Source organism: Enhydra lutris, unplaced genomic scaffold (genome assembly GCF_002288905.1).
Source record: "Enhydra lutris kenyoni isolate GAN:26980312 unplaced genomic scaffold, ASM228890v2 scaffoldscaffold49, whole genome shotgun sequence".
Lineage (NCBI taxonomy): Eukaryota > Metazoa > Chordata > Mammalia > Carnivora > Mustelidae > Enhydra > Enhydra lutris.
Window position 1 is genome coordinate 6,127,478 of NW_019154133.1, and position 16,210 is coordinate 6,143,687.

Below are 16,210 nucleotides of genomic sequence, written 5' to 3' on the forward strand. Positions count from 1 at the left end.
TCCCTGAAAACACAGTTTTGTGTTTGTTATCAAACCCTGGCTGTATATACCATTTATTACGACTCTGTTCTTCCACCCTTACCACCCTAATCAGAGCTCAGATTCTCTCATAAAGATTTCTAGTTCTCTTCAGGTGTAAGAACTACCTGGAGCTCTTATCCTCTGACAATGTCCTCAGTATTTATTTCCAGAACTTGCTATATGTTTTTTTATTATCAAAAATAGTAATGATAACTGATAGACAAACTTACCTTTAAATAGGCAAGACAAATACAATCTACATGAGATAGTTAAAAGAGTTAACTTCTAAATTGTGTCACACTGACTAATGGTTCCAAGGAAGTTCATAAAAATAGAAGATTTGAATAGCGACTGCTTTGTTGTAGGAGTTAGAACACGAGTTGGATCTAAATCGTTATCATTTAGTGAAAACTTCCTATGTTCCACAGTCAGTTTTCCTTATTTAAAATATGCAACCATTTTTCAAAATATTGATTTAAAAAAATAATAGATCAGTATATCAAGCTTTAGAAACAAGTTACTATTCAAGTTTACTGGCTATCATTTACATTGTTCCATCAGGACACAAATTCAGGTCTCTGCTTTATCTCAATGCCAGTGAAATTACACCAAGCTACTCTGCCTTTTTCTTTTCTTAAAAAGGAAGAGTAGGCTTTAGATCACAAGATATATTTTAAGCGAAAGAAACAAGCAAGCAGAAGAGCATGTGTATAAATGACCTACTGGGGACAGGTTGTACTAAGACTAGACACTCTCCAGTCTTTTTGTTGATAGCGCCAAGGAGGCAGTGATGTTGGGGCATAGTCCAAAGTGATCAGAAGCTCTTAGGACAAAATCTTGAACTAGAATGATGGCAGCAGCAGAAGTGGTAACAGCAGCAACAACACTCAATTAACAGCAACTTATGATCCTATTTGTCTAGGGAGTTACCGACAGAATGCTCTTCTCTCTGAGCTAACCTGACTTCTAGGTGTTTTACAACCACTGAGTTAAGTTTAATTTCTGGGTTTCCATGGGATTTCTGCAACATTGTATCAGTTTCTCCTGCCCAGTCCTATCACACATACTTTGCTGATGCATGAAATTCCTAAAGCAGAGCACAAAAGCTTTCTTTTTACCATTTCAGATGCAAGTTTAAAATGCAAATTCTACTATGAGAGGTAAGTAGTGTGAAATCAATGACAGATGTTTTCCTGTTTTGAGAAAGGAGACAGAAGAGAGGATAACAATTGGTCTTCAGCTGTAAAGAAGAGACTAACAGTAAGAGGAGGTTGGGGATATGTACAAAAATGTCAGTCCTATTTCCCTTGTGGCCTTATATCAAATTTCCTTCATCTGTTTTTAGGTAAATTTTGCAATAACTATGTACCTTTGACCAGGCACCTTGATATAGACACCACTCTTTAGGGGTAAATTTTTACTTTTTCTGCCCTCCATGCACAACTGAATTTTATGACTACCATTATCAATTGGGTAATGAGCCAATAATTCTAAAGGAATTATGTTAATTTTATATTTTAATGATGACAACAGAAGGCATTATTTGAAAAAAAAGTTGAACATCTCAGTGTATTATGTAGATTATAAAAATTTATGTATATTTTTGTATACTAAAGATCTACAAAAATACAACTGCAGCGATGTTTTGCTATTAATTTTATTATATCTATTTCCTAAAAGAATTAGTGAATTACTAAGCCAAACATTGTTAAGAGCAGCCTGGGTATTTTTTACCTTCTTTTGTGTCATCCACTGTTCCACAAAGGTGAGGTTACTGGGGAGCCATATCATTCCTTAATGATCTGAGCATTTCCTTGAATTAAGTCTGATAAAATAAATGCAGGGATTCCTCAGTCTCTTAATGTATTTGTTTAAAAATTTAGGCTGTATGTAGGAGATTTTATTAATTCTGCTGTTTAAGTTGCTGTGTTATAAGATGTGCTCATTGCAATTATTTGTTAACATCTTGGCTTTCCCATTATATCATTGTGGGCAGCACTCCTTCGGGGGTCTCTTGTGCTCGTTTGTGGCTTGCTGGGTTTGCCAATAATGCCAGCCCCTGATTGATCTTTACCTGACCATTTCTCAGGATTGTATTTGCAGGGAGAAAACTAGAGGGATGAGGTAATGTTTCCCTCTGGAACAAAGGGCCGGTTTGCATGTTGCCTGCTATAAAACAGTGGTTTCCTCAGGTTGTGTTCCTCTGCTGTGATATAAACTCTGTGTGCACACCGTCTATCTGGGCACCTGTACATCACCCCTGTGGGTTTTGTGGAGGCAGAACTGACACCAGCTTGAGTCCCATGTCATTTGCTCTACTGTGAATAATATCGTCCCTTTGTCTCCTTCTTCTGCCAGACTTCATAAAAGAGTAACAGAGTAACTTATTAGCTTGTAAAATCAAATCATAGACCCTTCTACCTATCAGCTCCCTAAAGGGGGTTGTGTTTTTTATTCATTTCTATTCCTTCAATGTCTTAAAAATCGCCTGGCACTTACAGAAGTTTCAGTACTTTTTTTTTTTAAATAATTTTTTAAAATGATGAGTGAATTTTGTTGTTATGGCACTAATACATGATTCTTTAAATTGAAACATTGATACTTACAACTGGGAAACTTAAGGAAGTTAATTATTCTCTAAAACAATGTTGAGGAATTTTATATGCTGCTGCTTAGCGTAACAGTTCTCTCCATGTCAGGGCAATGATAAGAAAAATTATAAAGATTATCCTAGCTTTTGATAGAAAAAAGATAAATTCCTGATTTACTTTAAATGGAAAAAACTCAACTGAATTGTAAAATGTGTTTCCTTGTGGTCACTTCCTAAATCTCACTATTAACCATACTCCCTCTACCATGGTCTGTAATGTGAGAGGGGGTGGGGACATAATCACTTCACTCTTTTCCATGATTAAATCATGACAGTTATCTGAAGGAACTACATTCCTTCGTGTCCCTGCTCTTAATTGAAAGTGTGCAATTTAAAATGCCTTCTCTTTCCTGCTCATGTCAAAATAGCAAACATGCTCCATCTCCATCCTTGGTTCTCTAATGGTAAGTTAGCTTATGTTTTAAATGCTCTGCTGGGCCAGCCAGATCCCCTTCAAGACAAAAATACTTTGATTGCTGACAGCTGACAGCTTAGCTCCTCTCCAGAAATCCCACTGACTAAAGAAAACTGCTCTAGCCAAAGTCATGCCCCTTCCCTGGGACAGTAGACACCTAATAGCTGATTGATAGGAAGGTAAAGGTAAAAGATCAGCCTCCTTGCTTCAACTCAGAATCTGTAAAGGGCTATCCCAAATTCAAAGTTCCATGTGGGATTGACTGGAACCTCTGTTGTAACTGCATTGTAGTTCAACTTCTCACTTTCCCTAATCTTGTTGACTCCCTCCCTGCAGATCTCTCTCAGAGCCTATTTCTGGGGAACCTAAATTATGACATTTGGGGCCAGAAGAGGTCCTAAACAATAGGCCCCTCTGTAGAATTTGGAGCAGAAGACTGATAATCCCTTGGATATTATAGCAGCATAACTATTAGACTTCTTAAGGATTCGGTGGTAAACTGGGTTGGAAATCAGCGGAGAAGAGTACACTGACTGAAGCAGTATCTTTCGCCTTTGAAAGTTTCAAAAATGTAGAAATTATAAGGAAAATGGAACCAGTTGTTATTGTTAGGAGTTATGAGAGTATGGAGCAAAGTCCAGGAAAAACCGTGGGATAATTAATCATCAGTTTAAAGCAGAATGTAAAGGTTAGTGGGCTTCCTTGTAGCATATAAAGAGCTTTTCAAATCCTTCAGCCTGAAGGCAGATAAAACAAAGGGTCAAAAGCAGACTTAGTTTTAAGAGTAGCACATTTTCGAAAACGTTTGTCTTCTTAGCCCAGCAATTTTGCTTTAACAAGGTCAACTCCTTTATACCAAGACAAGGCTTGAAATAGATAGACTAGATGCTTATAAACATTACAAATAATTTTTTATAGTTCTGGAGGCTGGGAATCAAAAGATGAAGGCATCCATAGATTCAGTGTCTGGTGAGGACCCAGTTTCTGGTCCATAGATTCTATCTTCATTCTGTGTCCTCACATGGCAGAAAGGACAAGGGAGCTCTCTGAGATCTCTTTTATAAGGCCACTAATCCCATTCCAGAGAGCTCCACCTTCATGACCACCTGAAGGCAACACCTCAAAATGTCACTGCATTGGGGATTAGGTTTCAACAAATGGATTTTTGGGAGGACACAGATTTTTAGTGTATAATAAAAAGGTCTTAGTTTATAGAGCTACGAGTTAGTTATTAGTACATGTAATTTATCAAGACAAAATCGATGGGAAGCCGGTTGAGGGTATTTCAAAATATATTCAATCAAGAGAAATCAAGGATAGAAATGATTTCAATAAGTCATGAACCTTTGGCCAGTTTCAGAATCTGAGTTTCTTTCAAATCTAAAACCCATTAACGGAAGGAAAAACTGGATCACCAAAAGAAAAGACTATAAGGTAAGTAAGTATATACAGAAATGCTTCCCCCAATCCTCACTCACTCAAAGGCCATTTACTTGAAGAGCTATACCCTATGGAAAAGTTCACACTGATACCTAAGTACCAAAAATCCACCCCAAATGGATTTCTTGTTAGAGAAATATATAGATGAACCTTATAATAAGTGAGGTCCGGCCCAAGTCTAGCTCACAATGAGTACAGTGGGGTCACCAACACACCAGTTATTATTTACAGTGTGAATGTAATATTTATACTTGGTAGTTAGAAGAACTTCTGTATTAGTCACTTAGTAGAGAAGGATTACTATAATAGGGAAGACAAGATCTGTATGAATCCTAGAAGGTGTCAGCAGGCAACCACAAATTCAAACAAAGAGAAGCTTCACTTTCAGCTATTGTGCCAAATGAAATATCTTTGCCAGGGAAAATTAACATGACTTTAGGTACATGGTATGCAGCTATTGAGCTGGTAAAAGCTTAGTTTTTTCATTCCTATTAGGCAGGAGAGCAAGAAGTAGCTCATATTCATGTGGAATAGACCATAGAACACTTTTATGGTTTTGTCCTCAAACTAGATTAACCTTCTAGCCTTCTGTCATAATATAGTTTGAAAAGATTTGGGCCATCTGGGTATTCTGCAAAATATAATTTTGGTCCACTATACCAAAGATATTATTTTAATCCAGCTAGAATGATAAGGCATAACAACTACCTGTAAGTTCTTGATAAAGCACATATGTTCTAGACAATGGAAGAAAAATTCTATGAAGATTCAAGTGTTGTCACATCAATGCAGTTTTGTCACAAGTTCAGAAATCTGATGCATGGCAGGATTTTCTCTCTGAAAATTATTGCATCTTTCATGCCCCACCACTAACAAAGGAGCTCAGTATCTAGAAGACTTCTTCAGGTACTGAAGGCAACATATGCCACGTATGGGTATACATGTCCAATGTTTTACTGAACAGTAATGTAGACTGCCAGCCCTAAGGAGGGCCAGTGATGGGAAGAAATCTTAAAGGCACTGCTACTTTGGTTGTATAACTCAACAGAACCCAGAATTTGATGTTTTGAGTGGGAAAAATACCAGTGGAGTTAGGACATGCCCTTGTAGAAAAATTATGACATATGCCATAGATCTAGAATTCTGGCACAAAACCATTCCATCTGTATGAGAGAGTTTCATTCTATTGAAAAAATGTTTTCCAAAGTGTTACTGAACCTTGCCAGAGATCGATTAACAGGAGCAGGACCATGACCAGGCAACAGAGCTGCCCATAATTAGCTGGTTGTTATTGTACCTACCAAGTCATAAGGTTAGGCATATCTAGCAGAAATCCATTATATGATAGAAGGGGCACCTCTTGGACTGGAGAGAAGCAGGGTCAATAGGCACCAGTAAGCTTTATGAGCAGGTTGTCTAGACCCCCATGTGATCCACCATGATAAATACACTAATGCCTCTCCTTCAGATCCATCCTATGCCATCATGTGATTATGTGCCTTATGACCAGCTGACAGAAAGAAAAGAAAACAATCTTGGTACATGGGTGCACTGGCTTGGTTTTGGGGTTGAAACGGAAAATGATTGCTGCTGCAATGCAACTAAACTCAAGAGTGCTTTGAAAGACAGTGGTAAGGATATATCCTCCTGATGGGCAGTCCACATTGCATGGGTCCTTAAATATTGCATGAAAAGAAAAGAGGCCTGAAGTAGTAATGTATATGGATTCATGGGCATAGGTGAATCTTGAATATGTCAAAGAAGAATATGTTTGGTACCCAGGTGATCTACTGGTATATATCATTTGACATTTCCCTGCTCTACATAATGACAGATGTACAAGTACAGTAGTTATAGCTTTCAAAGAGCATAGTGATTAGGGTTCAGAATTTTCTAGTACACATCCTCTTAATAACTTGCCCCAAGAAAAGATTAGATACAGTATAGGATGAGCTTTCCCAGATGGGACAAACTTATGACACAAAGCACATGGACCTAAGAGGCACATGGGTAGACTACAGTCAATGCTATGGTATACCACAGGGATCCTCCTTTAGGAGCAAGACATTCATTCTTCCAGTGACAAGAGTGTTGACTGCTAATAGCTCACAGTTAGGTTCCTCTCTTGGCATTACCCTCAGCTTAAAGTGCTGCCTCATAAAGGTTCTTTTTCTTCCTCAGAGGCAGTTTGCCTCAAATGACTAGTCAATGTTGGTGTTCATGGCCTGAGTATCCTGTGTCAATTTGGGACAAGTTTAAATGGCCATCCTAACCTCAGTGCAACATATGTTACTTGTTGAGGTATTAGTTGCAACTGTATTACAATTCAATTTCTCCCTCCTTGCCTCAGTACTTTAGTGTAATTTGAAAATGTTTGGGTTCAGGAGCAAAGAGTCAAGAAATAATTCTTGAGGTGTCTTTGGTGCGAAAAGGGTGGTTTTATTAAAGCTTGGGGACAGGACCCATGGGCAGAAAGAACTGAGCTGGGATTATGAGGAGTGACTGATTATATACTTTCAAGTTGGAAGGGAGTTCAGGATAGTGTAAGTCTCTAAGGAATTTGGAAGAAAGATTTCCAGGACTTTGAGGGGCTAGCTATTGATAGGAAAAGTTCACTTACTACTGTCTAGTAAAACTTTAGTAACGAGACCTTTCAGATATAAATCAGTGAGCCAATGCTTGGAGGATGATTGCTTTCATTATGTCTTGAGAGGGTAGAGATAGAGGAAGTTTCCCAAGGGGTTTTTCAGGATCCTGGAGTCTGGCTAATATCAAGCTAAGGGTGCCTTATGCCTCTAGCAAAGTATTAACATTGAGGCAGCTAAGCTCTTTGAGGAAGGTCATCTCCCTGTCCTAAGTACTTGTCAATGGGCTGTAAATTGTAAGGAAATTATTTTTCTCTTGCCTTTTTTCTCCACATCAGTGTGTCTTAAATACACCCTTCCTAATAAAATTCCTGCATGCAAATATCCATCTTGATATCTGTTATGGTGCAAATGCTTATATGCCCCCAGAATTCCTATGTTGAAATCCTCATGCACAATATAAAGGTATAGGAGGTAGCGTTTTTCAGAAGTAGTTAGACCATGAGGGTGGATGAGACCATGAATGGGATGAGTGCTTTTGTAATGGCAGTTCCTGAGAGACCCATAGCCCCTTCTGACCTGTGAGGACATGGAGAAAAGCATCTGTGTACAAACCAGGAAGTGGGCGCTCATGAGCCACCACATTGAATCCTCTGGCACCGTGATTTTGGATTTCCTAGCCTCCAGAACTCTGAGAAAGAAAGGTTTGATACTTATCAGCTACCCAGTCTGTAGTATTTTGGTATAGCAACCTACAGGGAGTAAGATAAAAATCTGTTTCTTTCGAAATCAACTTCTGGCTTCACTAGTATTTTACTTGTTCCTACACGCTTGGCAAATTTCCCACCTACCAATAAAAAGTCAGGGGCAGCCAGTTCCAAAATATGACCTAGCACTGCTCAGAAATGTCTACTAAAGAGATGAGAGCTCTCATCTATTTCCTGCCTTCACATAATTGTTCATAGCATTTCATTTTCCTGAAAACTCTTCCCCTCACTCCTGCTTCTCCTGGTACTGATTTTACTTCAGGATTATTTTAGTCTTAACTCTCTGTAAAGACCTCTTTCATTGTCTCAGCAATACTCCCTTTCTATGTTCTTAAAGTTATTTGTATCATGAATATGACTGTAAGCACATTCTATTTTGTATTATTTGTTAGGTCTGCGTGTTGCGTACGGGTGTATGCTGTGTGGATTAAGAACTTGGGGGCAAATATTCTTAAAATGCAATTTCCTATGTCCAAATGAACAGACCTTTGAAAATATGTAAGTTATGTGTGGAATGTAAGTTAAAGATGGGTTTTGGAGTCAGCAAAATCTAATTACAAATATCAACTCTCCCATTTGAAGTGAGCAAATTATTTAACCTCACCAAGCCCAAATTTTCTCCCTCATCTGTAAACATAACTTGTTATTTTAGAGCAGCATTATGAAGTTTAAATAATTCAGGGGTGCCTGCATGGCTCCTCAGTTGACTGTCTGACTCTTGATTTTGGCTCAGGTCGTGATCTCATGGTCCTGGAATCTAGGCCTGTGTTGGGCTTTGTGCTCAGTGAAGAGTCTGCTTCAGGATTCTCTCTCTCCCTCTCCTTCTGCTTCTCCCTCCACCCCGCCCCCCAACCCTCATGCTCTCCCTCTCTCTAAAATAAATAAATAAATCTTAAAAAAGATTAAATAATTTACTGAAAGAGCTTAGCAAAGTTCCTAGCACATAAGTGAATATTTTTATTAATGAAGGAACATCTTTTTATCTCTTTATACCCTTAAGCCTGATTCTTGAATACAATAGGTGCTCATTGCATGTTTTTGACATGACTTACAATGAATATTCTCCAATGTTTTTCATAAAGCAACAGGATATTAATAGTAAGTTTCTATAATGGTATTAGATTTTAAACCTTTTCAGAAAAGGATAATAGCATGACAAACACTGTGTATGACCCTGGTGCTTTTCAATAGCAACTGCTTTAGAAATGAAAAATCTGGAAATATAAGGCACTTCATACTCTAGTCATGGAATAGCACTTACATCACCCAAACCTAGCCCTGCTTAATGTTGGCAGGTGATTTTTAAACTTATATTAAGCCAAAAAGTTCTGTGGAAAACTATCTTCTCAACTTCAGTCCTTTGAAAATCTGCCCCAAATATATATCATTTTCCTTATAAAAAATTAAAGTCCACACAGAGATACATAATCTTCTTATTAATTCAATATTCGTGCAATGGTTACAAAAGGACCATATCTAATTCTGGACAATGTTAATAAAACACAACATAAAAAACTTGGAAAGTTTTCAAGAAGAGCATACAAAAGATTTAATATGACTTATGTGGAAAATTGTATCTATTAGGAAATTTAGGAAATCTGTGCTAATTTAGATGAAAGTCCAGTTAATAGGAGTTTTAAGCATATAAAAACTTGAAGAAAATAATGTATTGCTTTTATAATCATAAATATAAGGTCATTATAAAGTAGTTAAATAATACAGACATATTTATACCACATTATGAAAATCATTTTTTCAATCTCTTCTCTGAAGGTAACCACAGTTTGTTCTATATTTTATATCTTTTCTATGTCTTTAACATATCCATGCTACAAGCATATGATTCATTTTTATACAGGATACGGTGAGCATCTTTGTTTCTGTTGAGGAATAGAAAATGTTCGCTGATTAATAAATTCTTTCTTAGGATCTCAAATACGGTTCAAATGCAGTTTATAGGAAGCTCAGGAAGGAAGTATGTGTGTAAGAACGAGAACTCTCTTTCTACCTTACTTTTGACACTTCATTATCATCACTCCTTAACTCGACTACCTCTTCTTTCAAGGTTTCAAGGAGACAAAATATGAATTTCCCTTCTAAAAAGTCTGAAGACCTTTTTTTTTTTTTTTAAGTGTTATATAGTTGAAATCTATATTCTGGTTATGGAAAGCCCATCTTTTGAGGTCTTATATGGTTAAAATATGGGTCTCTCAAAGTCCTTTGCAAATTCTAATGTTGTATAATTCTATGGTTCTTTAACTAAAAGCAAAAGAAAAAAAAAAAAGGAAACAGTAATAACAACACAAAACGATTCTAGTTAGTCCCATTTCTTCTACCATTCTGTTTCTTCCTTGGCCAGTTCTGTCAATCAAGTATAATTGTGAAATTGCCTCGTAGATGGATATAAATTGAGACTAGTTTGCAACTCATTTTCTCTTTTAGCCCAGTCTGACAATTCAACTCCATGCCATTTCTTGGACATACAATGGATAACAACCCTTATTTTAAAGGACATCTGGTCATCAATATAATTTGATTCTCATCTACAGGAGATTATCTGTGTGTGTGTGTGTGTGTGTGTGTGTGTGTGTGTGTGTGTGTTCAGATTAATACTGAAGACCTAAGCATAGAAATGATTATCAGCAGGAATAGCAAAGGAAGTTTAACGAGGAGATTATAATCAGAAAATGCAATAATGGGAAACTTGCTTAATGAGAATATTGGTGCCAAACTACATTATTCATAGGACATTCTGATTAGAGACAAATGCAAAATGAAACATACATTCCTTGGTGGAAGTCTTCATTTACATTTCAAATAAATACTATTACTCCAACCTTTAGCTCAGAAAATGAGCCTTCATACTGAATAACTAAAGACTCACCCAAAGATAATGGTGTACCAGATATATTGTTAAAGAATAAATGGAGGATATAAGTACATTTTGAAAAAATTTTAAGAGTCACATTTCATTGTATATCCAGTGCAAGACATATTTTTTGTCCCACTAATAAATGTACTAAATTCAGGATATCTGTCCATGAAGAAAACATGGCTACAAATGGATTTACACATTTTGCCATTTTATTATATTCTAATAGTACCCCTTCTCTTTTTAAGAGTCAATCACAGCTCATCTGATTAAAGCAAAGTGATAATGAGATCTGGATTATGGATTGCAGCTTTTCTCATTAGATTTTTTTGGCCATGAAATGGATTCTTGGTCTTAACTGGCCATATCACAAATACTACAAAGTGAAGATGAATTGTCTTAGAATTAATATTCTGTTATCTGTTAAGACTATTTCTCAGAACAAATATTCCTAATGAATGTGTGTATTTGCATATGTATAAGTGTATATAGAACAGTAAGTATGCTTATCACAATAACTTGTGGAAATGTGCACTGCAAAAAAACAAACAAAAACTCCCCAAAAACCCACTTCATGTATCAGGATTATCCTAGCAAATACTGTTAGTCTACACACCAGCAGATGAGCTATCAGCGTGTTTACAAGGAGTCCAGTTACCTGTTCTTTCCACAGAAGAACCTGGCCAGTAATCAAAAGGGGAATATTTTGTAGGACACCTAGTTTTAATTTCTTCTTCTATGGTAGGCTAAAATTCTAGTGAATTCATTTTTGGCTTTAATAATGCAGCAATGGATATATTATTAGCATTTTCCAGCTTTATTGGGCCACAAAACCCGTTACATATTGTGGCATGTTGCCTACTATTGTCTTTTCAAACCACTTTAAAACTCTAATATAGATACAGTATTGCAAGAATATTGGAATATTTCTGAAAGAGCAATTACTTGGTGCCCTTCCAAGTTTGAAGGGGGTAAACTGATGCGATATATCTAGATTTCTCATAAACACTAAAGGTAGCAGAGTTAGGTGTCTATCTTTGAAGTTTCAATTCTGTGGCACTTTTTCATTGGTAAGACTAGATAAAACTAAGCATATCATGGATTGTAGAGTATATGCCAAATTTCTTTATATAAATATACTGTTTATTTCTACCTCACCATCAAAACATGCCTGTTTTGTGTTTTACATTGTTAAAGTCAGAAGTTCCAGAAAAAGTAATTTGTTTTATTAATATGCTAATGACTGAAGGAGTTTAATGTTTACATTTCCCTGAAGACAATTTCTAGAATCTTAGATCGCTTAAGCTAAGTAATTTAATTAAAAATATTTCATACAGTGGATAGATTTTTTTAATCTAATATCTATTTTTTGTGGATTGTTTAACTGCTCATTCTGACTACAAATTACATCTATCACTCAATAAACAAATACTAAATGTTTTCTTGACAAAACAAGCTGTAAAAAATGAGGGATTTGTCTTCATCTGTGAAGTTTTAGTCTTTCTTTAAAAAAATCATTCATTTTCCCAATCATTTTAGCAGATGAGAAAGCTGCTCTCTTAAGTTACAGTTACACTGAAAATGATGCATGTGTTTTATGCAAATTACATTTTAATACTTCAGAGAAAATACAAATGGTATTGAAATGAACATTTATTTCTCCAGTCATTTCCTAGAACTTACAATACCCATAACTATAACTAGCTATGAATAATGGTAATATTAATTATTAGTGCTATTGTTTTAATGGAGTACAGAGTATGATGGCATTTATTAAAATGTTCATCAACTGTATGTAATAATTGTTTGGCAACATGCTATAGTGAGTGACACAATTGCTATTAATTCCTGTGGTACTCATTGTTAGAATATGAATCATACTGACTTGTTTTGGTATTCACATGGATGTAAAAATGTAATTCCACAGGAATCTTATTGTCATTTTCCAGAGCAGTAATTAATACTACTCTGCAAATATGAGAAAAGCTACATACAGAAATGGAGCAATGAAAGCCATGAATTTGAAGTTCCAAATTATACCACTTTTTATTGTGATCATTCAGTTTTTATGTATCAGACAGAGTTGCCAAAGAAAGAGGTCCTCAATTAATGAATCCACATCTCTGGCATCCAGTTGATTGTTGGAGAGTCTTAAAGCTAGGGTCCTCAAAGTTAAGGCTAATTTCAGGAAGTTCATCTCATCAGAAGGTCCTGGTCTTACAGCATTCAGAGGTCCTCTGTATTTTCAATACCTCAGGAAAGTAACTATGCTAGCAGTGTTCCATCTATAGGGAGGTTTCTTGAGGATAGTAGTCCCTGTTTGGTAATCCTCCTGATCAATATTGTGAGATCATATAACAAGTACTGAGATATGTAATTACATAAAGAAGACAATGTCTATTTTAGGATGCAAATTTTATTGAGTTCATCATGGTGTGGTAGCAGAGGTACAAAGATGACCGTGGACCTGATATCTGCTGGTTACAGCTGCATGAACTTGGGCAATTTGATGAAACTTGATGCATTTCAGCTGTTCATCTTTCTAACAGAGATCATATCATTCCTTACCTATGAGGAGAAAACTATCAGAAGATTCCTTTTGAGACCTTTCAACTGAGTCATCTTCCTAAAATCTATGGCTTTGGACTAATTTCTTCAGGATATTTACAGCTAGAAGACTTTGTCTCTCAGTCTTCTTATTTCCAGATATGCATATCTGTGTGTGTGTGTGTGTGTGTGTGTATGTGTTCATGTATACTCAACCATATCTTCTAATTTAATTTCCCATTTATCTTCTCCATGTTTGCTTTATCCTCCCCAAAGCATCCAAAATGTAACAATCATGAAGGCTACTTTGGCTTCTCATGGTGAAAGTTAAGGTCTTAGTTAAATTTCTTTAGCCAAGTATTTTGAATATATTCTATGGTTTCCACTAATAACTAACTAATTTGTTTTTCAAATATCTATTCCAAATATTAGCCTTTTGACTTGTCTTTTTATATGTTCTTTCCAAAGACCCATAGTCAAGGTCCAACTATGAACTGTGGTCTTTTTCTACTGCCATTTTTCTTTCATATTGTTGACAAACTTCCTAAAGATATGCAGTCGCTTTCACTGACTCTATGCCTAATGAGCTCTTCTATACCTCCCACCACTCCAGAAGAAGTCCCCCAGATTCTGGAAGAAAATAGTGGTTTGATTCATTCTATGGAGCAGTTGACATCCTATTTGAATGAGGGCAGACATACTCAGATGATCCATCAGAAGTCCCAAGAGAAAATTTGTGAATTCAAAGGAAAGCTAGAGCAATACCTAACAGGGAGAAAATGGAGGAACACTGTTGACCAAATGTGGTTGTTTGGCCTAAGAAAATGTGGGCTCAACATATTAGTTAATAAAAACGAATTCTTTCAGAACTCAGTATGGACAGGCCCAGCCATCAGAGTTTCAAAAGAGGCCAGTGGATACCAAGATTTGGGCAACAGCATCATGAGTGGTTTCCAGCTAGCAACACTCTCTGGCCCCATGTGTAAAGAGTCTCTCATGGGCATCTGTTTCTTTCTGGAAAAGTGGAACCTAAGCAAATTTGAGGAACAAGGGCCAAATGATAAACACAATCAAGAACAAAGAGATGTGGTGCAGGATGGACAGGGGTAAGAAAAAACATGTTCCGGTGGAGTTGAAAACCCAGGGCTCCAAGATGGTGGCTCTGAGCCCTTGAGAAGTAAACTTCCCAGAAAGGAGAATCTTTGCTCACTGACTGCTAGGGACTCTTCTCAGGACAGCTTATCACCACCCATGAAGAAGGCATGTCACTATGTCCTGCCGGTGAAACTTCAGCATCTGACGGCAGCAATGTACACTTGTGACATCATGGCCACCAGTGATGTTCTTAGGTTTATACTGTCTTGTCAAAGACAAGAAGAAATAAAAGAAAGGACAGACATGTTTCATCATCAAGGCCATGCTGCCTGTTGCCAAGAGCTTCTGTTTTGTGGATGAAATCAGGAAGCCGACGAGCGGCCTGGAGAGCCCACAGCTGGTGTTCAGCCATTGGAAGACCATTCCCAGAGACCCCTTCTGGGTGCTGACCACTGACAAGGAGTGCCTGAACTTCGGGGAAAAGGCTGAGTCCAAGAACCAGGCCCGGAAGTACACGAACATGGTGCGCAAAAGGGAGGGTCTGTACCAGGAGTTGAAGATCGTGGAGCATGTAGAACAGCAGAGATCCCTCAGCAAAATTAAGTAACTGCTGCTTGCCTACACGTCCTTGTCTTCATATGCCAGAGTTGGATCCTGAAGAGACCCCTCCATGCTGCCTTCTCTCTGAGAGTTCACTTTTGATAAAGCTACTCCTTGTAAATATTAAAAAACAAAACAAAACAAAACACCCTTCTGTGTATCTTTCCATGCTTTTCATCACTGGTATAATTCATATTAAAATACAATTACATACAGACACAGGATTTTCTTGCCTTGTTTTGATAATTAGAGCATGTTATACTATTTTTGCATCCTAAAATTCTCATGTAAAAATATATGACTCTAAGAACTTTGAAAGAGTAATTCTTTTTAATGGCTGTACAATTATCCACAATATGGGTAGTATACTATGAGTTATTCAACTATAATGGGCATTAAGTCTATTTCCATTTTGGACCACCATGCACAGTTCTATAATGTATATACTTATTTAATGAATGAGTTTTTAAAAAATTGTTTATTTTTATGGAGCAGATTTCCATGGGACCGTAATTCCCAAGTCAGTGCTATATGTATGTTTTAATTTAATAGATGCAATGTCTGTAACAATTTACATTTCTATCATGAAAGTGTGAGAGTATCACGTTTCCTAAATTCCTGCTAGCATAAGATGTTATCACATTTTTCATTTGCCAAGCTAATGTTAATGAAGTGATACTTCCTTATTATTTTGATTTTTTATTACCCTATGTAACTAGTGAGTTTGAACGTATCTTTGTGCATTTGTTAAATTTGCAGGTCATAAATTGCTTGTTCTCATCCTTTGGCTACTTTGCATTGAGCTATCTGGCCATTACCTGGCTTTTTTTTTTTTTTATAATTTTACTTCTTTCTTCCCAATTTGGATGCCATTATTTTATTCTTGACTAATGCTCTGGCTAGGACTTCCAGTACTATGTTAAATAGAAGTGGTGAAACTGAGCATCCTTGTCTTATTTTTGATCACAGAAAAAAGCTTTCAATTTCCCATCATTGAGTATAGTGTTTAAGATTTGATTTTAAAATTATGTTGAATAAAAAAATGAATTTGAGAACTCTTTATCATCTAACAATCTCAAATGGATTATTTGAAAATGAGTAGAATCCAACTGTGATATGAGTGTCCTGGTTATTTTTTCCTTGGTAGCTTTGTAAGTATATTTCTCTCCTATAGCAATTGGTATATTTATGTTTTTCACTGCACATATGGTTAATTTT

At 36.5% G+C, this 16,210-nt stretch overlaps 1 pseudogene; it reads left to right on the forward strand.

Moving 5' to 3' along the window:
* Positions 1-13,786: 13,786 nt before the first annotated feature.
* On the forward strand, positions 13,787-14,999 carry LOC111156783 (annotated as a pseudogene).
* The last annotated feature ends 1,211 nt before the right edge of the window (positions 15,000-16,210 follow it).